This window comes from Felis catus, chromosome C1, assembly GCF_018350175.1.
Source record: "Felis catus isolate Fca126 chromosome C1, F.catus_Fca126_mat1.0, whole genome shotgun sequence".
In the NCBI taxonomy this organism is placed as follows: domain Eukaryota; kingdom Metazoa; phylum Chordata; class Mammalia; order Carnivora; family Felidae; genus Felis; species Felis catus.
The window spans coordinates 127,945,276-127,971,455 of record NC_058375.1 but is presented as its reverse complement, the minus strand read 5'-3'; the positions used below and the strand labels follow the sequence as shown (position 1 = coordinate 127,971,455).

The 26,180-nt window shown below is 40.6% G+C and overlaps 1 protein-coding gene across 7 annotated transcripts in view; it reads right to left on the bottom strand.

The window, feature by feature from the left end:
* THSD7B (thrombospondin type 1 domain containing 7B) overlaps positions 1–26,180 on the bottom strand; it is a 1,583,202-nt gene that overhangs the window by 1,074,096 nt on the left and 482,926 nt on the right. For 6 of the 7 annotated variants that reach the window (XM_045033714.1, XM_045033716.1, XM_045033715.1 and 3 more), the window contains one exon: positions 20,339–20,436. The gene's annotated coding sequence lies outside the window, so the exon portion shown is untranslated. Of the gene's footprint in view, positions 1–20,338; positions 20,437–23,576; positions 23,669–26,180 lie in introns of all 7 variants that reach the window. The other variant, XM_045033719.1, reaches the window with a different exon arrangement.

Genomic DNA, 26,180 nt, shown 5'->3' with positions numbered 1-26,180 from the left:
TTCAGTTAACACCCAATGCACAGGGAATGCATTGATGAGCAAGTTATGGGTCCTTTTTAATTTGCATCCTTTCTTGCCCTGGCTCACTCCTAATGCCAAAATCAAAGCTTAAATGCACAGACTCTGCCCTTCTTTTGGAAAGCTGAACATAATTTAACCTTTCTAGCACAATAGAGGCCTCGCAATAAACAGTCCTTATGGAGCTCAGTGTCCACAGAGCACACTATATTGTGCTGGGAACCTCCTGAAGATGAGAACAAGATACAGGAAATGGGTATTAATGCCCAACATGCTCCTTCCTGGGATGGGGGTCTCCACAAAGAATGCATTTACTTGTCATCAAGTCAGGATAACAGAGACATTCTTCTTGAAGTTTTTAAATTTTTCATTTAAAGGCCCATACTTTAAATTTATACTAGGAGATATAGGAAAGAGGAAATGGAAATAAAAACCATGACTAGACCCCACCTCGACTAAATACAAAATCATATCTACTTCTTTTTCACACTCTTCTTTCAAATATATGAATTATATATTACATTTGCTTTTATAATATAAAAATTTTCATTACTTATAGACCTCTTGACTGGCATGACCAATTATTACAAAGGTTTACTACAGGTAACATAGTGTTCCTATCATACCACACACACACACACACACACACACACACACACACACACACACTACATATATGAGAAGAGACATAATGGCTGTCTATTCTTTTTTTTTAATTTTTTTAATGTTTATTTTTGAGAGAGAGAGAGAGATACAGAGCACAAGCAGGGTGAGGAGTAAAGACAGAGGGAGACACAGACTCCAAAACAGATTCCAGGCTCTGAGCCATCAACACAGAGCCCAACACGGGGCTTGAACTCACAAACTGTGAGATGTGACCTGAGCTGAAGTCAGACGCTTAACCGACTGAACCACCCAGGCATCCAATGACTGTCTATTCTAAGGGCTCCTCTAAGGAACAGAAATCCTTGCTCTGTGTAGACTAATTGATAGAAGTCACAAAGAAACATTTCTCAGTTAAATGGAAGACTTTTCAAAGAGACAGCTTTTAAAGACCCTGAGATGCAGTGATACCAGTAATAGCCTGATTTAGCCTAAAGAGCCCACTGGGCAATTGTTCTATTGTATTTATGGTTCTTTCTATTCTGTGAGGGTCTGACAACAAACGCTTGTGAGCACCTGTACTCTGTCCTCCACTCTGCTAGAAGTTATGAGAGTCATCATCAGACTCAGGACCACAAACCCTCCCTCTGAGGGTTGTACCCTCTCCCTGCGCAAAATAGAAAGTTCAATCACCAGGCCAACAATGACACAACAGTTCACAGTGTCACAAAAAAGAATGAGGTCAATTGGTAAGAAAGTACTACAGACTCTCAGTGCAGAGGGACGGATACATATACCAAAATCCAAATTTAGATTAAATATGCTATCAGCAAAGCAGATTTTTCAGGTGCTGTCAGGCAGGGGTTTCAGAAAAACCACCACCCCACTCTCAAGTCCCCAAGCCCTCCCCTAACACCAGCCTTCCCATAAATACACAGTCCCATGCACACTCACAACTCCCCAACTTCATCCCTCCCAAGGGCCTTCACACACACACACACACACACACACACACACACACACACACACATTATGACTCTATAGGGAAGGCTTTTCAAAGGAATCACTCCTGCACTGTGAACTGTGTCACCTTTGTATTTCTCTCCACTTTTTTTCCCCTTTGGTCTAACCACCTGCTCACTGCTAAAAGCCAAATGCTTCCTTACAGGGCTTTGAAACATGGTTGGACAATCAAAACAATGAATCTGATCTCTTGCAGAATACAGGTAAGATTTAAGATCAACTGAGAGAGGTCATTCAGAGAAGATGAGGACACAACCACTGTTCTTCAAATATTTAAAAGGAAAAGGCCAGCTTATCCTGTTGGACCTCAAAAGGCAGAAGTTAGAATGACAAGATTTGGCTTAACCTATGACAAAACTTTGAACAGGCAATGCTACCTGGTGGTAGTATAAGCCATCTTAGGCATTGGTGAACCCTTTGTCACCAGCAGAGCTCAAGCTAAGAAGTGGCAAATGCCTTGCACAGTTGAGCTAGGAGCCTGGCCTGAAGAGCTTCATAGCTTCTCTCAATCCAGAGAGTCTCTGCTATGCAATTCCAGGAATGCTTTGCCAGAGAAGACAGACAGGAACTGGGTCAAGGGCACTGAGTAATAGGTTAGAACAAATGGACAAAATTCCTGGGACAAAGGCCTGAGGAAAAGCATAAAGATCAAGATCATTTGGGGACAATGGAGCGATTAGGCCCATACGTCTCTGAATGAGAGGCTTCAGAAGAACGGTGACCAGGAGATGACAGGAAGAAGTTGGCTTGGGATTTAATCTTAGATGACCCTAAAGGCAAAGATTAAAAATGTGGATTTTCACATGAAAAGATGCTCAGGGGCACCTGGGTGGCTCAGTCAGCTAATTGTCCAATGCTTGATTTTGGCTCAGGTCATGATCTCATGGTTTATGGGTTCAAGGCCCATGTCAGGATCTACACTGACAGTGAGGAACTTCCATGGGATTTTCTCTCTCTCCTTCTCTCTCTGCCCCTCCCTCATTTGTGTGCTTGCTCCCTCACTCTCTCTCAGAAAAATAAACATTTTTAAAAAAAGAAAAGAAAAGATGCTTAATATCACTCATCATCAGGGAAATACAAATCAAAACACGATGAGATACCACCTCACACCTGTCAGAATGGCTAAAATTAACAACATAGGAAATAACAGGTGTTGGCAAGGATACAGAGAAAGGGGAACACTCTTGCACTCTTGGTGGGACTGCAAACTGGTACAGCCACTGTGGAGAACAGTACGGTGTTTCCTTAAAGAGTTACAAATAGAACTACCTTATAATCCAGCAGTTGCACTACTAGGTATTTACCCGAAGGATATAAAAATACTGATTCGAAGGGGAACATGCATCCCGATGTTTGCAGCAGCCCTATCAACAATAGCCCAAATGTCCACCAACTGATGAATGGATAAAAAAGATGTGGTGTATATATGCAATGGAGTATTACTCAGCAATCAAAAAGAATGAAATCTTGCCATCTGCAACTACGTGAAGGATGGAGCGAGAGTGTATTATGCTAAGCGAAATAAGTCAGTCAGTCAAAGACAAATACCATATGATTTCACTCATTTAAGAAACAAAACAGATGAACACATGCAAGGGAGGAAAAAAGAGAGCAAAGGAGGGAAACAAACCACAAGAGACTCTTAACAATAGAGAGCAAACAGAGGGAGGTGGGTGGGAGATGACTAGATGGGTGATGAGTATTAAGGAGGGCACTTGTCATGAGGAGCACTGGGTATTGTATATAAGTGATGAATCACTGAATTCTATTCCTGAAATCAATATTGCACCGTACATTAACTAGAAATAAAATTTGAAAAGAAAAAAAAATTAAAAACGTGGATTTTGTCTTAAAGCCCATTGCTTACAAACTCGTAGCCACTTATGCCTTTTTACTTGAATTTCCTAGTGTCTTGGTCCCAGTACAAGCAGTTTAGAGCCCAGAGTGTTACATTCAACAGAACTTTACATATTTATATTACCTGCCAGCCACTGTGACTGCTGCCACGGATGATGATAAATCACTGATGATTTTAAAGTGGGAAAGTGGAATGACCACAATTCTAGGAAAATCGGTACAGCAGGGACGTCCAGCTTAGAATTGAGGCACATGAGTCTAGAACATTTCCACTCTGATAGTCCAGGCGTGAGACACTTGGACCCAAACCTGAAGATTGTTAGTGGGAGAGGAAATGAAAATGGAGATGCAAGATGGGTCAGGTCAAAAGGAAGGGGAAAGCCTCTACTGTGTTCAAATTCCCAGTCAGCCAAGATAAACTGTGTGCCTCAGGGAATGTTACCTAACAGCTCTGTTGCTTTAATTTCCTATGCAATGGGGATAAAATTGTCTATCCTCCAATATTTTTTTAAGGATATATAATAATTTATGTGAGTCTATATGAAGTTCCTAGCACAAGCACTGCCCACAGGAAGCATTTCATAAATGATACAAAATTTTATTTTATACAATGAAAATAAAACTGTCTGATTATGTTTATGTACGTGTGGTATACTGACAGCCTAAAGGAGAAGTCAAAAACCACTAGTGCAGATATGAGGAAAAGATGAGTAGTTAGATCAGATATTTTGAATCTGAAGAATAATGGTTTATAGGATATATCTAAATAAAAATTTTGAGCTGGAAGTTGGCAATATGCACTGCAGGTGGGAAAAAGTTACACTGAAGCTTCAGATTAATTGGGAAGGTTTGTGCTATAAGTAACCAAAAACTCAAACTCAACTGGTAGAAATAATAAAGAAAATAGATTAGTTCCTACAATAGGAAATCCAGAGGTGGGACAGCTCAGGATTATTTAAGGGCTCTGTCCTGAGGGATCCAGGTTCTTTCCATGTTCCCCCAAGCAACCCAAACCCATGCCAGCTTATCTCTAGGTCTCTATCCTCATGGTCACAACGTGGCGGCTGTGGTCATTTCAAGGATTAGTGCATCAAGACACAACAACAAAGCCACTCTTTCCTGTGAGAAAACATTTACCAGGTAGGTATACCCCGATATATTTCTCCTCTCTTGTCTTTGGCTAAATTTGGGATAAATTCCCCTCCCTAAACCAATCATTGGCAAGAAGAGTTTGACTCCTAAATTTGGTAATTTACATTAATCCAGGGGTAAATCTGAGTTGTGCCACTGAGTCAGGAGGAGGCAGAGGAGTAGACACTGAGATTAAAGACTAGAATGGTTGCTGGAGAGCAGTGTCTCACAGTCATGCATCACTGGCTGAGTCAGCTGCCCCTCAGCTTCTGCAGGCATCAGATTCAACTCATCACCATCGTCCTAGAACTACTTCAATGAAACAAGGCAATAGTGGTGGCAGTTTCTCACTTCCCCACCACCACCTGCAGCAACCCTGACTCTGGCATTGTCTTTGCAAAACCAGGATGGATTGGATCAGTTCTAGGGACTGCCTGGACTCCCTGCAGTGAGTCCCACAAAAGGCAGGAAGCTGGATTGGCTGGTTGTCTGGCAGATGGTGGCAAGGGGTAGTTGGCAGATGGTGGAAGGCTGCCCAGTTGCCAAGAGGAGCAGTAGGCTCCAGCCCTAGCGAACATAAGCCCTTTGTCTCCTTGATCCACAGGACAATCTTTCAATCAGCATCCAATGCTCCCCTTTCCTGAGCTCCTCCTTGTTTATGACTGACCAGGAGGTGGCATCAGAGCATTGGACAACATGGCCAAGCAACCTGCAGTACTCTGATGGGGCTAGGAGAGGAGTCCGGATGAACTGAGGACCCTCACCTCTCTCTCGCTGAACAGGAAACTCCTAACAAGCCAGGAAACTCCTAATAAGCCAATGTAAAAATGCCAGCAGGAAAAGACCTTTAACCCACCTGCCTTTGTCTTACAAGTATGAATCTAAGTCATTGAGGAATGACAACATTCTCTTACAACATTCATGAACATACCACAAACTTTCCATGGACCCCCTTGGTAACACACATGCCACCAATGAGACAGTTTGTTTTAAAAGTTAAGCCCACTAATAACGGATAGACTCATCTAATCACTATGTTGTACACCTGAAACTAATGTAACATTGTGCATCAACTATACTTCAATTAAAAAAGAAAAGAAAAGAAAAGAAAAGAAAAGAAAAGAAAAGAAAAGAAAAGAAAAGGAAAGAAATAACCCAGAGGGTTATTTTTTCTGAATTGTATTTTTCTATTTAAAATTAAATAAATATAAAAATAAGGCCACTGGCCCTAAAGCCCTTCATAAGTGGTCCCCCAGGGGCACCTGGGTGGTTCAGTTGGTTAAGCGTCTAACTTTGGCTTAGGTGATGATCTCACAGTTTGTGAGTTTGAGCCCCGTGTTGGGCTCGCGCTCTCTCTCTCTCTCTCTCTCTCTCTCTCAAAAATAAACACTAAAAAAAATTTTTTTGAAAGAAAAGAGGTAGCTGCCATAAGTGGTCCCTCAGAAAATTGTGCATATTTTTCCTCAGGGTTGGACCCATATTTAAAAAATCATTTCCTTCCAACAATTTTTTCAGCAACAATTAATTTCCTCTCTGATATTATGAAAAGTCATATTTAACTGAGCTGAAATGCCTATCATATCTAACTTGGCTGAAATGGTTATCATATAATTTCCATTAAACATTTTTTAAAATTTTGAATTAAAGTATAATATGCTATAGAAAACACGTGTCAAAAGTATAATGTTCAATTTATCTTTACAAACTGAACACACACACATAACCAGCACCCAGATTAAGAAACAGAACATCCTCGGTACCCTTGATTATCAGCACCTTCAACCTCACCTCCTGTCACCAAGCACCACCACCCCCCCTTAACAGTAACCACCATCCTGACTTGAGGTACCAGAGTGTTTCCCTATTTTCGAGCTTTATGTAAATGGTTCTTAAACTATGTGTGTTTTGTCTCTAGCTACTTCCTGTGAACATTAGCTATGATCCATACTACAGAGTTGAAGATCATTCTCAGGCATTGTGCATATTCTATTACACACAAGGCAATATAATAAATAAATTTTAGTATATAACAATGTATTAGTTCTACAATAGATGGGCATTTGGGTAATTTCAAGGTATTGGCTATTGCCATTAGTACTGCTCTGAACATACTGGCACCTGCCTTTTGTGGAATATATGTAAACATCTCTGTATCTAGTGCCCGTACCTAGTGGAGGAATTGCTAGGTATGTGTGTGTTCAGCTTTAATAGATATAGTCTGCCAAACAGAATCTGTCAAAGTGGTTCCATGAGGCATTAGAGATTTTTTGAAATGTGGAAAATAGCTCGTGGACCCCCCTACTGTCTTCATGGATCCCTTGGAGGTCTAAGGACATCAGTTAAGAACTTCCACTTACAAGAAATTTGTTGTCTTCTTCTGTTCTCAAGTAAAATGGGTAACACCTACTATTCTTCATAAAATGCACTTTGATTATTTTGACACTGTGATGAAATCCTCTCTCAGCCCTATTACCTGAGGGCTGTAAAAACCTTTTGCTCACAGGTAATGCCCAGCTGAGGCCTTTAAGCTCACCTGAGGCTTCTGCATAATAAGGACCCTGAGGCTCAGAGCATTATGTGATTACAGTTGGAGGGGGTAGGTGAGCTCCAGAACCACATCCTCTTTAACAGCCTCTCTCTTCAGTATGAGATAGAGAAGGAGGCAGAAGGGGTCAGAAAGGCACATGCTTTGGAGTGGACATGCCTAGGTCTGGACTCTTGACTTGTAACTAACAATGTTTCCATCTTATCTGGCTCCATCCATAAGCCTATGATTATCCTTGCTTTTCTAAACCCAGAACCTTCCTTCCTCCTGGGTAAAAGAGGCAACTAGAATGATACCTAAATTCTTTACCTTGCTATAAGGCCCCACCTGAACTGAATGTGTCCTGACACCATTTCCTCTCACTCTCTCCTTTGCCCACAAGGCTCCAGGTGCATGGGTCCTTTTTCATCCCTCAAACACGGCAAGCATGTTGTCTTTTCAGAGCCTGTGTCCTTGCTGCTTCCTCTGTTCCAGGTGCTCTTTCCCTTGACCTCCACATGGCTGCCTCATCCTCATGGTTGGGGTCTCAGCTTAAAATCCACCACCTTGGAGTGCCCTACACAACCAGCTCTGAGAAAGCAGCCTCCCACCATCTTTCTGTATGCCATTAGCCTATTGTTCTTTACAACATGGATCACTGTGTGACATCATTTGCTTATGTGTTTATTTTTTTCCAAAACTAGAATGAAAGATCCATGAGACCAGTAATGATGTTTCTTATTCATTGTTATATCCCCAGCATCTATTAAAGTCCCTGGCACAGAGTAGGTACGCAATAAATGTTTGAGGAATGAATGACTGTGGTTGCATGGCAGGAATGTGAGGGCCCAAATTCAGCTACCATTGATTGCTTTGGGGAAAAAATTTAAAGCTCTGGTCCCACTTACCATAATTCAGTACCCTTCCCCTCCTGAGCTCAGGATCAGAAATTTGGCTGGCCCTAAAGACACCCACTCATCTGAGGACCTAGCATTTCTCTTACCTCATTTCGACAAATCAATGTTGTAAACTTTCCATTCCACACAAACTTGTGCTAATGCTTCGTGGTGAATCATGAGGTGAATATACCAGGAAGACTATTTAACTTGTCAAAATGAAAACCATCAGTTGTGGTAAATGCAAACCCGGAGCCTGAAGGCTCTACGAGGCCATGATACTCTCCCTCCCAGCATTCTGGGATCTCAGAGTCAAGGCATGATCAATGGGGAAGCCATCCAGGAGGGTGAACCACATGCAGTTATAGGACACTGCATCTGCCAAGCCCAGCAAAGGCTCCCTGTGTCATATGGCCATGGTTAGCAGCTTCAAGTGACAAGCAAAGCTCTGCCAGGAAGAAGGGGCATCATTTGTTGGAAGCCCTCAGATTTAAAAACAATATACATCTGTTGTTTTATCTTTTCCCAGTAAGTGTGAGTTCCATGAATATGAACTAACAAGTTTTTGCTTTGCTAACTTCAGTGGTGGTCAATACTTGTAAGAGATCCAGACTCGATGCAAAATAATGAAAATGTTGAGAAGCTTTAAGTGCTCTTCAAACAGAACACTTCAATAGATAGGTTTCATCTGCCAGAAAATGAGCCAAGATCATGTAATCAACTGTCTCACAAACCAGAGAATTTTAAAGTTGGCCTGACCCAAACCTTTATGTTGACATAAAAATAGTCTTCAAATACCCTCTGATTATTCACAGCATTGATGCTAACCACCTATTCCAACCCAACAGTAAACAAGAACACCACCCCTGGGGGCGCCTGGGTGGCGCAGTCGGTTAAGCGTCCGACTTCAGCCAGGTCACGATCTCGTGGTCCGTGAGTTCGAGCCCCGCGTCAGGCTCTGGGCTGATGGCTCAGAGCCTGGAGCCTGTTTCCGATTCTGTGTCTCCCTCTCTCTCTGCCCCTCCCCCGTTCATGCTCTGTCTCTCTCTGTCCCAAAAATAAATAAACGTTGAAAACAAAATTTAAAAAAAAAAAAGAACACCACCCCTGATCGTACAGAGTTCTCCGAGGACTTCTCTCCTATCAGAATATAACCTTGCCTCTCCTATTGACCAAGTCCATCACCATAGGCTCAGTGTTGCCACTGTGTCCATCTCAGTCCCAGGTGAGGGACGAAGACATATCAGGAATCATTATGCTCTCAGTTCCATCCTGAACCAGCTGTTGGGAATTCCTTGGTTACGGGCATGATGTGGATCACAGTAACCATGGCACAAGCCTGCATCTAGTGATGACTATGAAGGCCCTGGTGGGGACCAGACACACTAGGTGAGATCTTTGTTAAGGGTCTTCTGTGTCCTTTGGCCAGTGTTGACACACAGAAATCACGTTATGTGGCTGGAATTCACACATAGACTTCCACCTCAAGGATTCTCAGTGGAGTAGATGGCAGAAGGGGCCTCCTAGGCAGGAGAAGCACAGGCAAAGGTTCTGAGGGCTTGTGGAAGCTACCTGGGGAGAACCCACCTCTGGCAGAGCTTCATTGTGCAGCAACAAAAATGTGCTTAGTTGGTGAGAGATCAAGCCAAAAGAGAGCACAAGGAATGTTACAGCCAAAAAGGAACAAAAATGAGGAACCCAGGATGGGAGCCTGGAACTGACATGGAAACCACAACAATTAGTCCAGTCACACTAGTGAATGCTTTGGAGTCCCAAGAGGCCTGTTAAAGTGACAACAACAAAGCCTTACAATGCCTCTCTAGAAACCTTTGATACATAAACTTTTGATTATATCCACTTTCCCATGATCATGGCTTATACTGTTATTATTGTATGGTGCTCATGACCTACAAGGGCTAGATCAGATCATATAAAACAAATGGTATACAACCTACAGATGAGGGTTTTTTTAATGTAAATTATTTGTCAACATTTTTACATTTGGAAACTGCACATAAAAATCCATATTTACTACTTCTCTTAAAAAATGCAAGGATCGTACAGAACTAAGCCTATACTCCACATTGGCAACATTCGACCAGAGCGAGGTAGCAGTCATCTCTCTGGTGAGGCCACAGGCTCTAGGTTCACTGCCATCCATGTGACCCACTTCCTTATTTAAGCTCCTGCCTGGCCTGGCAGGAATTTGAGTTTGAGATCCCTGATCTCAGCACTTAGTGCACCAAACAGTGGGTGTCTGTGGTGAGGCCTGGGGTAACATTAATCATAGTGGTACTTGATATAATTGCTAGTGTCCTCATTTTCATTGTTGAGGTTTGTTATTGGAGATTCTATGTGGTACAATGCCTATTTCAGAAGACAAGATAGCCCGAGATCTTCACTACAGGAGCTTTAAACCAACGGAAACGTCAACATAGGTTGATTTTGTAAGACACTGCAAAAATTCAAAGTGACAGTGATTGATGAGGCATAGGAACAGAGGCTCCATAAAGAGAATGGGAGATCATAAACTGAAATTTCATTGCTCACTGTCACATAGGGAATGAAAGATACAGTCTACAGCCTCAGATATGAGACAGACAGCTGCAGTTGGCCCCCTTTTGGGTTTTAGTTGTAAAGTCCTCAGATACCCATAAAGAGGAGGACACCTGACTCTAAAGCCTGAACCCATGTCAACTCAGGAGGCCCCAAGAGGGGGCATTTTTTAAGCACTTAGTATGTGCTGGCACTGAATGAGTTACTTCTACACCGGTTCATAGGAGAGGCACTCTTGGCATATAGGCTCGTAGTTGGCTGACTGAGTTCAAATACAGGCTCCATGCCTTACATGCTGTCTGAACTTGAATAATATCTTTAAATTTTTCTTTTCCCAATCTATAAAAAGGGAAACTAATGATACCTACCATACTGCTGTTAGGTGGGTTAAATTAAAGGGTTTAGCATAGTGGCTGGCTTCTAGTAAATACACAATAAGTAACTATTAGCACCATTATTATTATTACTAAGCTTCTTTTAGCAAGTGAGAAAAGTGAAAGTCAAAAAGGGTAATCAACTTTCCCAAGATTATCATATAATCAATAATAGAACCAGTATTCAAGCTCAGGTTCATCTGCCTAAGAATATCTATGGTTCTGGCTCTTCTTTCCAATGATGGAAAAAGAAATGTCTCTGAGAAAAGAGACAATGAATTTGGGTAATGCTTTCAAAGTATAGCACTACATCATTTATGGTTTCGGGAACTTTTTTCCCCCTAATTTCCATTGTTCTACCCATCAGTGATGCCATTTTCCATGCACATGTTAAGCCCAATTCTCCATGGAAAGACAATGTCATCCATCCCAGGCACAAGTCATGCTAAATAGAGAATGGCAGGACAGGGTCATCAGCAAAGTCTGGATCTCAGCCAGTCCTCCCACATGGAAGGTGAACTCACTGCCACTCAACCTCACTGTCCTGGACATTCTCTAGGAATGAGTGACAGGTCCCACCAGGTGGGCAGTGAAAGGCATGGGGGTGGTGGAGATCGTATGGGAGATGGAAAGAACACATTGGAGATGAGCAAAAGCCAAACAGATGGCATGGCCTCGCTGCAGGTGGCTAAGAAACCACAGCAGCAAGCTGACTAAATGGGCATACATATAGCAGAGAGAGCCAGGAGAGGGGCAAAGAAGTCAAGTCCAAAAAGCACCAGGCTTGGCAAAGAACAACCACAGTGCTCATGGACTAATAAAGAACCAAACCCCAGTGATATGAGGGGCACCCACACCAGGGGTCGGGGCACCGTGAAATAAGCAGGAATATAGAGCAGGCAGCAGCTGAGAGCACCAGCCAGAAGCCAGGCAAGCCTAGTTTTCTAAAAAATAAGAAGAAAGGATCACTAACACAAGGATGATGAGTGAAGTTAGAAAGCCTAAGTGGACCAATGCCAAGGAGTCTCCCAATGTCTCAACAAGGCTAAGGGACCAGTTGGATTTCTGTTAGCAGTCCTAGCCTACTTCCCAGACATAGCCATTGTTAATGGGAAGATGCACATATATACAAATATACAGATGCATGTACATATATAAATATGCATATATTCTCAGATATTCAAAAATGGAATTAGACTGTATATGCATTGTCCAATTTTTTTTCACTCCACTATTTCAGGAATATCTTTTCATGTCTATGCATGTACTGCTGCATGACCATTTTAGTGGCCTTGTTGTATTCCATCATGTATATGAACCACAACCCATTCAGCCACTCCCTACTGAAGGACATGTATGGCAGGGGGTGTACAATGTTCCTCTGTTATAAGCAATACAGTAATCATCATTTGTTTCCTTGGGATTAACTCCTAGATGCAGATTAGATTAATTCCTAGATGTCCAGGCAGGATCCAGGACCTTTGAGGTTAGCTCTGAGCCAAAAGCTATTCAAATAATGGTTGTACATCAAACAAAAGTTACCATATTTTCCCAGTTCCACAAAGAGTGCAATAAACAAAATTAAATGGAAGTCTTGGTGATGGAAAATGAAATAGCTAGTGACAAAAAAAGCAGGCAGAGAACACTTATAAACTTGAAACATATACAAATCATGACTTGAGATGACACTTATCTCTAAGTATCATGAGAATTAACTAATGTTGAACTCCTGGAGAATATAAGTGATATATAAATGCTAAACAATTTACGTTTGCTGAACCACTTAGGATGCTTACCTGAAATACCATGTAATACTGATATTCTAGAAGATTAATTCCTCCAAAAGCAAATGACTTCCAAAGTGGCTTGACAAATGACAAAGAAATAGCAGTTTTATGAATCTAACACTGATGTTTTGTGTGACAATGGAACAAACATCCAAAGAGAAAAATCTATCAATACCTCCAGCATAATATTATGGTGACTGGGTAGCTGCACTTGGCTCTCTACAGAAAGCCATACCAATGTAACAGCTTTCCCTAAAGGCACTGGCACATGAAGAAATGGGTTTGCTCTTTCAGTGAGCATTTTGTGAACACTTAGGTTCTGATACTATACTAAATCTTGGGAATACAAAGATAGATTAAAAAAAATGATCCCTGCCCTGAGGTCACTAACCCTCACATGATACTTCACCTATGACTTCTATCTTGACAACACCATCCCTGGAGTTGACCTCAGCAACCTGCCAGCCATCCTGCACTCCTCTGTGCCCCTCAAACGCCAAATCCAATCAGTTGCCAAGACTGTCACTGCTCCAATCCCCCACTGGTTAAGAGTTGTAGCTGGGGTGTTGACTCCCCTGCACTTCCAGGCTACCTTGGCACTGGAGAAGACCCTGAGGCAGAGAAGCAAGGAGAGTTTGAAATTGTTCTCCATAGCTGTAGCTGAAATCACGGACAGACTTGGGGATGTGATACTGGGTCCCAAGCATTTGCTCCACCAATTGTACTACTCAAGAAGGCCAGAGAACAAAAAGATGATGCATTTAATGGAGAGACAGTGGGGATAAGGGACCAATGTGGGATTGAATAAGAAAGAGAAGGAAAGATGGTAGGTATAGGGACAATGGCGACACAGAAAAGAGAAATTAAAGAGTCCAGAAGCCAAGTGAGAGGAAGTGGTGAGGATCCCAGGAAAAGCTCAATCATCTATTCAGGGGAACATAATGAAGAGCAGAAAGCAGGTTTTTGGACAAATAAGACAGTGCCACTTATTGAAATGGGGTTAGGAGCTCTTAGTGGCCTCCAGGTAACTGTTTGAGGGGACTTTTCAGGTCACGGAGATACAAGTCAGGGATTATGAAGCATAGTTGAGAAAATTAGGGGGAAAATAGCACTGGCTTTACCCCCAAATGTAGTTATATTCTTAACAGAAGGATCTGAGAGTTTAAAATTTGAAATTTGCTACTTTGAGGAAAAATAAGCAAAGGCAATTACCTGGCCTATAAATTCCACAGTGACTGGCAACCTCTACTGCTGGAAAAAGTGTGCTTCCTGCACTGATCTGAAATTCCTAATGCAGTATAATTAGAAAGTGAGAGGAGAGGAAAAAGCCAGCACCTAGAAGACCTCTCTCCTTCCAAAATATGCTTCTCACTAACTCACTGATATCTGAAACTCCACAGTTTTGTATCTGGTAGAAGAAAAAAATTAATAACTGGGTACTGAGTGCCACTCTTGTGCTAGCTCTATGCCAGGAGATTTACATACATTATCTCATTTACTTCTCATGACATCTTATGATATAAAGAGGTTTAATTCCCCATTTTATAGGTGAAAAAATTAAAGCTGAGACTGGTTGAGAAACACTTCCAAGGTCACACAGCTAATAAAAGGCAGAGCCACAACTCAAGCTACACCAAAGTCCCCAATCTATCCCCTACACCATGCTGTATCCATTGAGCTTAAGCAGTACTTTATCTCTTGGTAACAATGCCAAAGAGCCTAAAAAAATCACTTTTACATATCATTTTATTCATTCATTCAATGCATATCGACTGAACACTTTGTTGGACTCATTCATTCAGCAAGTATTTACAGAGTCTAACAATGTGCCAGGTACTATGCTAGGCACTGAGGATACCTCAGCAAATGACCTAGATGCAGCCCCCTATATGCCTTGGTGAGATAAAGGAACACACAACAATTAAATAAAAGAATTATAAATTTCAAATTTTGGAATGTGCTATGAAAAAAAAATGAAGGAGGCTGGGACATAGGACACTAGAGGAAGGGTGGCCCACATTGGAAGGTGACAATTCCAAATAAGCTCCAAAGAATGGGAGGGGCAGCCTGGGAGAAAGGTATTTCAAGCAGCAGGAAAAATCCAGGAAAAGACCCCAGAGCATGAAAGAACTTAAAGAAGGCTCATCTGACTGGAGAATACTGAGTGTAGGAAATGGGAATGCAGGATGCTTCAGAATCAGGCAGGGCCCCATCCTGCAGGGATCTATAAGCTCTTTGGGGACACAGGGTTTTATACTGTGTACATAGGAAGCCATGATGGATTTCAAACACAGAAGGGACATGATCCAATTATTTTTTTTTAAAGATTTACCTGATGCACATGGAAAATGGACTGTCAGAGGCCAGTGGTAGAAATAGGGAGAACAGTTTGTAGGCTGCCACAATATCCCAGAAAAGAAACAAAGATGGCCTGGATTAGACTGGCAGCATAGAGGTGGAGGGCAGGAGCTGGCTCTGAGATCTTTTGCAGGCTGAGCCAAAAGGGCTTGCCAATAGACCAACTATGGAAAATGAGATACTAGGTTTCTGCTGGACAAATTAGATGGACGGTGAAGCCACATATTGAGATTATTTGATAAGGACAGAAGGGGAACAATAGTTTTTGTTTTGAACTCTTGGTTTCTGAAATTTGATCTGTGAAACATCTAAGTGGAGATGTCTAGTAAAAATCCAGCTATGTGAGTCTGGGACTCAAGAGGGAATTTCAGCTCAGGAGAATCCAATTCTGGAGTTAGAGGAAAGAATAAAGAAAGAGGAGTAGTCCAAACAAGAAGCTGATGTTTAGTGATCTGGATTAAGAAAAGTGGGAAGGAGCAGCTAGTGAGAGGTGTGAGGAGAACCAGGGAGGACGATGTCATGGAAACAAGGCAAGACCACCTTTAGGGCCATTCTAAGGCTGGTGAGGTGAAAGAAGATTCAAGAGCAAAATGATGAATAAAATAGAATTCTCATCCCAGAAGAGTTCACAGTCTGATGAGAAAGAATAATATGATTGATGAAGGAATAAAAAGCTAGTGCAACATTTATTGAGCACTTATTACATGACAGGAACTAAGCTAAATGATTTACATGCATTATCATCAAAGCCTGTAATGAAGTAGGAATCACTATTATCCTCATTTTACAGATGAGAGAACGAAGGCTCAGAAAGAGTAGCTCACCAAAGGTCACTGAGCTAGTAAGGGGGAGAGTCAGGATTTAAAGGTAGGCAGTGCGACTCCCAAGGCACAAGGTATCCACCTCTGGTTGGGGACATAGACAGGTAGCCAATTCCCTTATTACCCTCCTTGGTTCTCTCCTGCCTGACTCCTCTCCCCTGTTCCCATGCAGATCCTGCTTAGGACCTGGGACAGCTCTTCTCCCTGCAGGGACCTTGTTCAACATAGTGATGATGCTCAGAGGCAGCCCCAGCATTGGGGTCCTCACAGCATTGAGCTTTCATGTCCCCTCCACCCCCTCACAGCCACAAGGTTAACATACCAAGACACTAAACCTTGACCAAGGCCCCCATAGATGCCCCAACTCCAAAGCCTGACCTGGGGATAGTTAACCTTTATTTTAAATTAGAAACTAATCAGATCAGTCTTGGGTACTATTAGATGTGAACTGATGTGGCAGAGCAGCAAAGGGAGTAATCATTCCTGATAAAACTGAGAAAAAAGGAAAAAGTTATTTTAGCTTAAATTGTTTCCTATAAAACAGTTTTGAAGGTAAAAGGTACTATCTTCTTGTCAGTGTCAACATTTCTCTTGCTGGCAAGTGAAATTATGTTTCTGTCAATGATGAAATATTTCCAAAAGGGAGGCGACGTTTTGTTCGTTTCCTGGCAAGGAATGATTAGCTCTGAAAAAACTGGATGCATAAAAGAACATTTCCAGAGGACATGAGTGAACATCACCAAATTTCTACTGTCTGCAATCAGTGTATTCCCACAACTATTAAACCTTACCTACACTAATTTGACTCAATAGCCTTGATGAATATTTTCCACTGGATTTTTACCCATTGTTTGGGTGATAGATACGGCCAGTGACTGCATGCTGCAACCTTCTCTCTATTACCTACTACCCAAACTCATCACCTAATTGTCAGCAGCCAATATCCAGAGAGACACCTTTGCTCTCTCCCTCATAACATTCAGCAGTATCATCTTCCTGATCCCACCAGGGCTGTAGTCTCTCATATATTCATGAGTTCAGTTGTATCACAAAATCAAAATAAGTGTGAGAGATTCCTGATCCTGCATGAAAACACAACATTCATGACTCCTGACCTGAGAGTACTAGGTACTGGGTTTCCAGCTTCACTCTCTCCTCTGTGTGACAGATGGCATGCCAACTGAGCCCATCATTAGTTAAGGTCTTCACCTCTAAGTGGGAATCCCAAAGACCTGCAGCTGCAGAGAGGAACAAAAGCAGGGCACCTGGGGGGCTCAGTCAGTTGAGCATCCAACTCTTGATTTTGGCTCAGGTGATGATCCCAGGATCATGGGATCAAGCCCCACATTGAACTCAGCATTGAGCACAGAGCCTGCTTGGGATTTTCTCTCTCTCCCTCTCTCTCTCTCTGCCCCTCCCCCTTTGTGCATGCTTGCATATTCTCTCTCTCTCTCTCTCTCTCTCTCTCTCTCTCTCTCTCTCTCTCTCTCTCTCCTTCTCTCAAATAAATAAACTTTAAAAAAATAAGAAAGGAAAAGGAATTTCTCTGAAGGGTGAAAAGCATTCCTCTCAGTGGGAGAGAACCAAGTCTCCTTTATTTCATAATTGCTGAGCTGAAGCTCACAGTTGCTTGGCATCCAGTATGAGGTTGCTCCCAGAAATCCCAGAATGAGAAAGAGGAGAACAGTTTAGGGACACATCGATGTGTTTGGACTTAGCAGAAGTGAAATTCTCTCAGATATTAAGGAGCCTCTATGTCCCACCTTATGGTATGGCCCTGGTGCTGTTTTCAGATCTTGTCCTGGCTGATTCTTCTCAAACCAACAGTTGATCTAAGTCATGTGCACCTTTTGGAAAGCTGCAAGGGTGCAGCACGCACCAAGCCAAAGTCTGAAGTATATAAGAAGCCAAGAAGGGGTAGGAAAAAAAAGTGAGGAATTCAGAAGGAAGAGTTTAACAATTTTTCATGGATTCATCCAAAGAATAGAAGTAAATGGTATTTTTATTCCCAGATAGTCATATAAATAAGAACTAAAGAAATTTTTTTCTGAATTATGCCATTATACAAAGCATCAAATTTCCTCCCACTTCTGTCCTCTCCCTCTTTCTTCACCCCTATCCCCTCCTCTAAATAAATCAAATTTACAAACTAAGATGTGACTTATTATAACAGGCGACATTACTTTGTGAGCCATCAAGAAAGGGCGAAAAATGTTGCCAGTTATACCCTGACATATATACCTTGTTTTCAGAGATGTTAAAATGTAAAAAAAGATGTTTATCATAAAATCTATGAACCACAGCATACATATACTAATGCACACACACATCACACTCATCAATGAATTTCTCTAGCAAGGGCAGAAAAATTGTCATCAAGAACCAATTTTCCAAACAGCTAGATTTGTGCCACTGCTAAAAAGGAGGGGGTGGATAGTTTAAAGTTTATTTTATGGCATATAGTTGCTGCCTGAAGACAACTCAGAACACCATTGGCAGATAATGGACCACATTTCATATCTGAGAAATGTGTCTTATTTTTAAAACTGAAAGCAGAGAAAGTCATTAGATTTGCTTTCACTCTTGCCACAGAATGGCAGGGCAATTTTCATCATATCTGCTCCTTTTTGTTTTCTTCATTTTCCATTTTCTCTTTTCTCTACATTCATCGTTTTCTCACTTTATCATCATTTTTTTAACATAAAATCTCATTTAGTTGTCTCAATACCTCATTAATGTAGCCTGCCTAAAAGGTCCTTAATAATAACATATTGTACATGTTTACTACACTTGATAGGAAATAATTTCATTGAAGCCCCTTTGTCTCCTCATTTGCAAGTAATCTTGTGACTCCACACCTGTAATACTGTCCCTAAGAAACTAGTATTTTCAGCATTATACTTGTTTGTTATAACCAGCGAGATGATAATAAGAATTCATGAGGCTGAAAAGCAAGTACCGTGACTCCATCTCCAAATTAGCCCAGTGCCTAACTATAATGAAGATGATTTATATTTATTTGGCATAATGTTCCTGACACCTAATAGTGGCTATTTTCTCTTCAAGACTAAGGATTTGTTTAGGTTAACATACTTGCTGCATTGGTTATTTGTTAAAGCCCTCACTAGGTCACTCGTACAAAAAGTTGGTGCCAACTAATTGAAATGTAATTATTCATCAAGTCAACATTTATGAAGTGTCCAACTTTTTCCCAGACATTCAGGCAAGCACTGATGATAGCTCAATAGGTGAGACATAGTCTCAGGCCTCAAGTTTAGCAGAAAAGGGAAACATGCTAGAAAAAACATGGCCCAGGGCACCTGGGTGGCTCAGTCTGTTAAGCATCTGACTCTTGATTTTGGCTCAGGTCATGATCTCTCAGTTTATGGGTTCAAGACTGGCATAGGGCTCTGTGCTGATGGTGTGGAGCCTGCTTGGGATTCTCTCTCTCCCTCTTCCTCAAAATAAATAAATAAACTTAACAGAAGAAAAAAAAAAAAAAAGAAACATGGCCCAATATATTGGTCTGTACTAGCTGCTATAACAAAATACCACAGACTGAGTAGCTTATAAGATCAAATATTTATTTCTCACAGTTCTGGAGGCTGAAAATCTGAGATAAGACTACCGAGCATGGTCAAGTGAGGGTTCTCTTCTGGGTCACAGACTTCTCATTGTATATTCATATGGTTAAAGGGGCTCAGGAGAGACTTGGGGGTCTCTCTTATTAAGAGTGTTAATCACATTTTTTTATGTTTATTTATTTTTTTTAATTTTTTTTTCAACGTTTACTTATTTTGGGGACAGAGAGAGAAAGAGCATGAACGGGGGAGGGGCAGAGAGAGAGGGAGACACAGAATCGGAAACAGGCTCCAGGCTCTGAGCCATCAGCCCAGAGCCTGACGCGGGGCTCGAACTCACGGACCGCGAGATCGTGACCTGGCTGAAGCCGGACGCTTAACCGACTGCGCCACCTAGGCGCCCCTGTTTATTTTTGAGAGAGAGAAAGAGACAGAGAGTGAGTGGGGAGGAGCAGAGAGAGGGAGACACAGAACCCGAAGCAGGCTCCAGGCTCCAAGCTGTCAGCACAAAGCCCAATGTTGGGCTCAAATTCATGAACCGTGAGATCATGACCTAAGCCAAAATCAAATGGTTAACCGACTAAGCCACCCAGGTGCCCCAAGAGTATTAATCACATTTGTAAGGTCTCCACCATCATCACCTAATCACCTCCCAGAGGTCCCACACTGTAACGTCATCACATTGGGCATTAGGATTCAACATATGAATTTTGGGGGGACACAAATACCCAGAATATAGCACTCAACAACCCCTCAGACAGTTAAATTAGCACTGCCCCCCATATTTCCCCCATCTGACTAGCACTTACCACCTCCTCTGAATCCTTCTTCTCCTCAAGTAAGAGAGCCCAAGCCTAGCACAACAGTACTCCCACTTCCTAATTCCACAGACATGCACAAAATACATCTGTAAGAAAGAAAGAAAAGTGGAAATATCAATGAGAGGCATGGCCTATTCCATTATTTATGTCTTCAGCTGCATTTCCCTAAGCCCTTCAAACAAACAAACAAACAAAACTAGAATGTGTTTCAGTTATAGTTTAACCACTGATTATGGACATTTTCAAATCTACAAAGTAGAATAAAATACGAATCCCATGTACCAATGCCCAGCTTCAATAATTTCCAACAATTCTGCCATTTTGCATTTAGCTCTGCTCCCTGCCTTATTTATTATTGTAGTTCAAAGCCAATCCCAGCTACTACCACTTCATCCATAAATACTTCAGCACATATCTCAAAGTGATTGACACATTTTTCTTTTTAATATCACCAACACTGCCATTATCTCACCAAAGAAAATTAACAAGAATTTCTTATTCTCACCTAATAACCTGTCTTATTTTTCCCTGGGTTCAAAACTGTATTTTTATAGTAAATTTATTTAAATCAGGAGCCAAAGCCCACAAACAGCATTTATTAGTGTCTTAAGTCTCCTTTAATCCAAAACAGTTTTTTCTCCCTTTCTTCTCCATACATTTGTTGAAGAAAATTAGTTATCATCATTGTGGATTCATCCAACACACTTCCCTTTCTGCTGCATTTTCTATAAACTGGTAATTGGATCTAGAGACCCCTGGGTTCAATATTTTTAGCAACAGCACGCCATAGATAATGCTGTGATTTCTTACTGTACCACATCAGGAGGCATAGACTGTCTGGGGTTTTTTCACTTTTTGTGATAATCAATGAGTTCAGGAGAGGTCAACCTGATCCACCCACTAAAAAAATCTCCCCATGACCTTTCACCTAGTGTTTGTGGTAACTACTGATAATCACTGCTTAGAGCCACTATTCCATTAGGGATTTTATTTCAATCACAAGTATACTGCAGAGTGAAACCATTTACCCTTCTATTGGTTAAGCTAAATCACAAAAAAAGAAATTTCAAAACATTTTTTAAAAGCACAAAAACACTTGAGACAGTTGAAAAGTGGCATTTTTCAACCTACAGATTCCTCTACCTCTTTCGAGAACAAGAATATCTAAACATTTCACAGCTCCCTTACTTGATTATAGTCGTACTTTTTATACCTACTGATTAGGAAAATTTAAATGATGAAAATCTTCTATGAATCCAGTGACCTTCTAGACATATTTCTATTATTTTGGTCATAGCAGTACTCTAAACAACCTTGAGACTTAGCAAAATCATGTCATAGGAATAAAATAAAACACTTTATAAAGTATATAAGTTGCAATCTTTCCCCCTTCTGTCTTACATTCTAAATCATGCCCTGCTCCAGGGAGGAAAGATTCTAAGTTGCTGGTCCAGCACTATAGTCTCCTCTGCAGTACAGATCCCCAGTAATTAGCAAGAGCACATATGCAGAGGGTGGGTGTTGACACATAATTCAGCCCAAAGAAGCCAGAGAGTATACAATAGAGTTAATCAAGAAAGAGGAAGAATCTTTCTAGGCTAAGTGTCAGGGAAAGTCTGTGGGAGTTCACAGAGAACAAAGAGCAAAATTTTATTTTTTGGCGGATTTGCTTCCCCCTCTTCCCTCTACCCTTTCACATTTCCAAAAAAAGACTTCAAAAGTGTCAAATTCCTATGCTGATTATTGTAGACAGCAGGTTTACATGACTTATACATGAATATGTGAGGCACAGTGCTGATTCAGTAGATCATGTTTCCTTAGGGATCTACAATTCAAGGCAGCCCCCTGTCCTTCCCCCAACCTCAATGGGCTCCACAGTCAAGCAATTGCTCACTGTGGGTATCTAGTACTTTGGTTCCTAACACTTTACCTGTTGGCTCTGCCACTGTCACCATCCCACAGTAGCATCAAGAGTATGCTCTATTAAGTGCTACGTCTATATAAATGCAGAAGCCAACAAGTATATTCCCCCCACAGGGCATCATTTAAGCTAGAGCTTGGTGCCCCAAGACCAATCAGACATCCCACACAACCATCAGTCTATTGGTCATCAGGATAAGAAGCTCCATAGGCCTACGCTCCTGCTGAGGCCAAAAACACACTAAGTACAACCACTTGCATAGGCTGGTTGATCACTGATTAGATACTAGGCTAATTGGGCCAGTGACTTCTGTTTGGAGCATGCACCCTTTGCAGCCCCAAACTCAACCTTCCTTCACCTCTACAGTAGGCCACTTGACACTTCTGCTGATATTTTTCACTCAGTGAAGCCATTTATTCAAAAACTCATGAAGTGAGACTCTTGAAACTGTGAAGAAATTATCTGTTCCAAGCAGAGCTGGCTTTACAGAGATGCTTAGAAAATAAGTTGTAGCTTCAATCCATCCATCAGAGAGAATTTGCAAAACATCTTGGATGAATCCATTTCCTGGGAAGAGAGCTCAGAAGTAGCAGGGGGCAACAGGAACCTGAAGGGAATGGTTAGGCTGCCAGCTAAGCATGGGTTCCTATCCCAATCCTTAAATCCAGTTTTGTTAAATGATGCTTTTCCTAATATTAAAAATCCAGAGAGGACAACTTGCCATGATCCAAAAGGCTAAATTCACTTTCTTCATCAAGCCTGTAGCCCAATACTCCTAACTTTTGTATAAAATTGCTCAACCAGAATAAATTCCTACAATGCAAATCAGTGGGAAGAAAATAAAACAGTATTATAACGACACTGATTCCAGTCTTGAGAAATCAATCTCAACAAGAAAAACCATGTAACATTTCTCTTAGAGAGCCACTTCTTCTGATCCCCCCCTCACCCAAGCGGAAGTGAACAGTAATAAAGTCAGGCTCAGAATTCATTCATTCACTCACTCATTCATTCATTCATTCCTTCAACAAATGCTTATTGGACACCCCTGTGCTAGGAGGTACAGAGATGAACAGGACAGAGTGCCACTGGTTTGATTTCTTGATCTAACTATGCCACTAACCTCAGAACCACATGGTGAGATGATGCCACAAGACAAGAGAATCTATCTACCACGCTATGGGTGTAACATACAAATTTTTTAGTGGGGAGCAAAGGTGTGCCTTTGGAGACTTGCTTTTGTTCTTGATTTACTGCAGCCACAGGCTGTGACTCTGGAGTAAGTAGAGACTGTGTCTCACTTACCCCCCAAGACACTCCATGTCTCAGCTTTCTGGGTTTTCCTTGTCCAAAACTCTCACCCAAGAATTGCAGTCAAGACCTCCTCCCCAGAGAAACTGTGGGGGAAAGAAGAAGAAAGGTGACTTTTAACAAAGACCTACTCCTGATGAGTGAGGATAGCAAAGATGAGATGTTAAAGGTGAGATCCAGGCTCTATTTTATTAATTAAATAAAATTTTATTTGAGATCATTGTAGATTCACATGTAGTTGTAAGAAATCATAGAGAGAGACACTTTTATACTTTTTCCAAGTTTCCTCCCAACAGTAACATTTTACAAAACTATATTACAGCAACCAGGATATTGGCATTCATACAATCCACCAGTCTTACTCAGATTTCTCAGTTTTACTTGTACTGATTTTTGTGTCTATTAAGTTCTATACAATTGGCCTGTGCAGGTTCATGTATTTAATACCATAGTAAAGAACATACAGTTCCAACACCAAAGGATCCTTCCTGTTGTCCTTTTATGACCACACCCACCTCCCTCTGCCATTTCTAACACCTGACAACCACTAAACCTGTCTTCCATTTCTAACTTTTGTCACTTCAAACTGTTACATGAATAGAATTACACAATATGAAACTTTCTTGAGATTGCCTTTTTCTGCTCAACATCATGCCTTGGCTATTCCTTCAAGACGTTGCAATGAATGGATAATTTGTTCTTTTTTATTGGTAAGTAGATTCTTTGGTAGGGATTTACTATAGTTTAGCCCACCATTCACTGAAGAACATTTGGGCCATTTCCAGTTTGGAGCTATTATGAATAAAGATAATATAAACATTTATGTACGTGTTTTTAAATGTTGATGGATATAGACTTTACAGACTACATTCTGGCATGGGCCTCATTTTTCCTTTATTTCATTTTTTTTATTGAAATATAATTAACATACCATATTACATTGGTTTCATGTGTACCACATAGTGGTTTGAAATTTGTACATATGGTGAACTGATCATGGTATGTCTAGTTACCATTTGTCAACATACAAAACTAATACGATATTACTGACTATATTTGCCATGCTGTTCTCTACATCTCCATAACATATTTATTTTATAATGGAAAGTTTGCAACTATTGATCCCTTTCACCCATTTTGTTCCCCTCTCCCCTATAGCAGCTAATAATCTTTTGTTTTTATCTGTGAGTCTAGGTTTTATGTATTTACTTAGCTTTTTAGATTCCACTTATAAATGAAATCATGTGATTTTTTTTTTTTCTTGGTCTGACGTATTTCACTTAGTGTAATAACCTCAAGGTCCAACCATATTGTCACAAATGGCAAGATTTCACTCTTTTACATGGTTCAGTAGTATTCCTGTGTGCGTGTGTGTCCTTCAGGGCCACGTCCTGAGTAGGGAAACTCTTCTTTGTAGGAAGACATATATATATATATATATATATATATATATATATATATATATATATATATATATATAAATGTGTATATATATATATATATATATATACATTTATATATATATATATATACACTTATACACACACACACACACACAACTTCTTTATCCATTCATCTATCGATGTACAATAAGGTTGTTTTCATATTTTTGGCTATTGTAAATAACACTTCAGTGAACATATGGGTGCATATATCTTTCTGAATTAGTTTTTTATTTCCCTCAAATAGATACCCAAAAGTGGAACTGCTAGTTCATATAGTTCCATTTTTAATTTTTTGAGGAAATTCCATACTGTTTTCTATAATGTTTACATTAATTTACATTCCCACCAACAGTGCATGAGGGTTCCCTTTTTTCCACATCCTCACCAACACTTGTTGTTTCTTGTCTTTTTGATACTAGCCATTCTAAATGGTGTGAGGTGATATTTCATTGTGGTTTTGATATTTATTTTTCTGATGACTAGTGATGCTGAGCATTTTTTTTGGTGCCTGTTGACCATCTGTATGTCTTCTTGGGAGAAATGTCTATTTATGTCTTCTGTCCACTTTTTAATCAGATTTTTTTATTATTGAGTTGTATGGGTTCTTTGCATATTTGGATATTTTGGATATTGACCCTTTATTGAATATATAATTTGCAAATATCTACTCCTTTGTATTTTCATTTTGTTGATGGTTTCCATCACTGTGCTTAAAAAAAAAAAAGAAAAGAAAAGCTTTTAGGTTTGACGTAGTCCCATTTATTTATTTTGCCCTTGTCTTAGAGTAAGATCCAAGAAAAGTTCACTAAGACATGTCAAGGAGCTTACCGTTTATGTTTTCTTCTAGGTATTTTATGGTTTCAGGTTTTATCCATTTTGAATTAATTTTTGTATATGGTATAAGATAGTGGTCCAATTTCATTCTTTTGCATGTGGCTGTTCAGTTTTCCCAACACCACTGATTTAAGAGACTATCTTTTCCCCATTGCAAACTTTTGCCTCCTTTGTCATAAACTAATTGGCCATGTATTTCTGGGCTCTCTATTCTGTTCTACTGATCTATGTGTCTGTTTTTATACCAATATCACACTGTTTTGATTACTACAGTTTCATAGTATAGTTTGAAGTCAAGGAGCATGATACCTCTAACTTG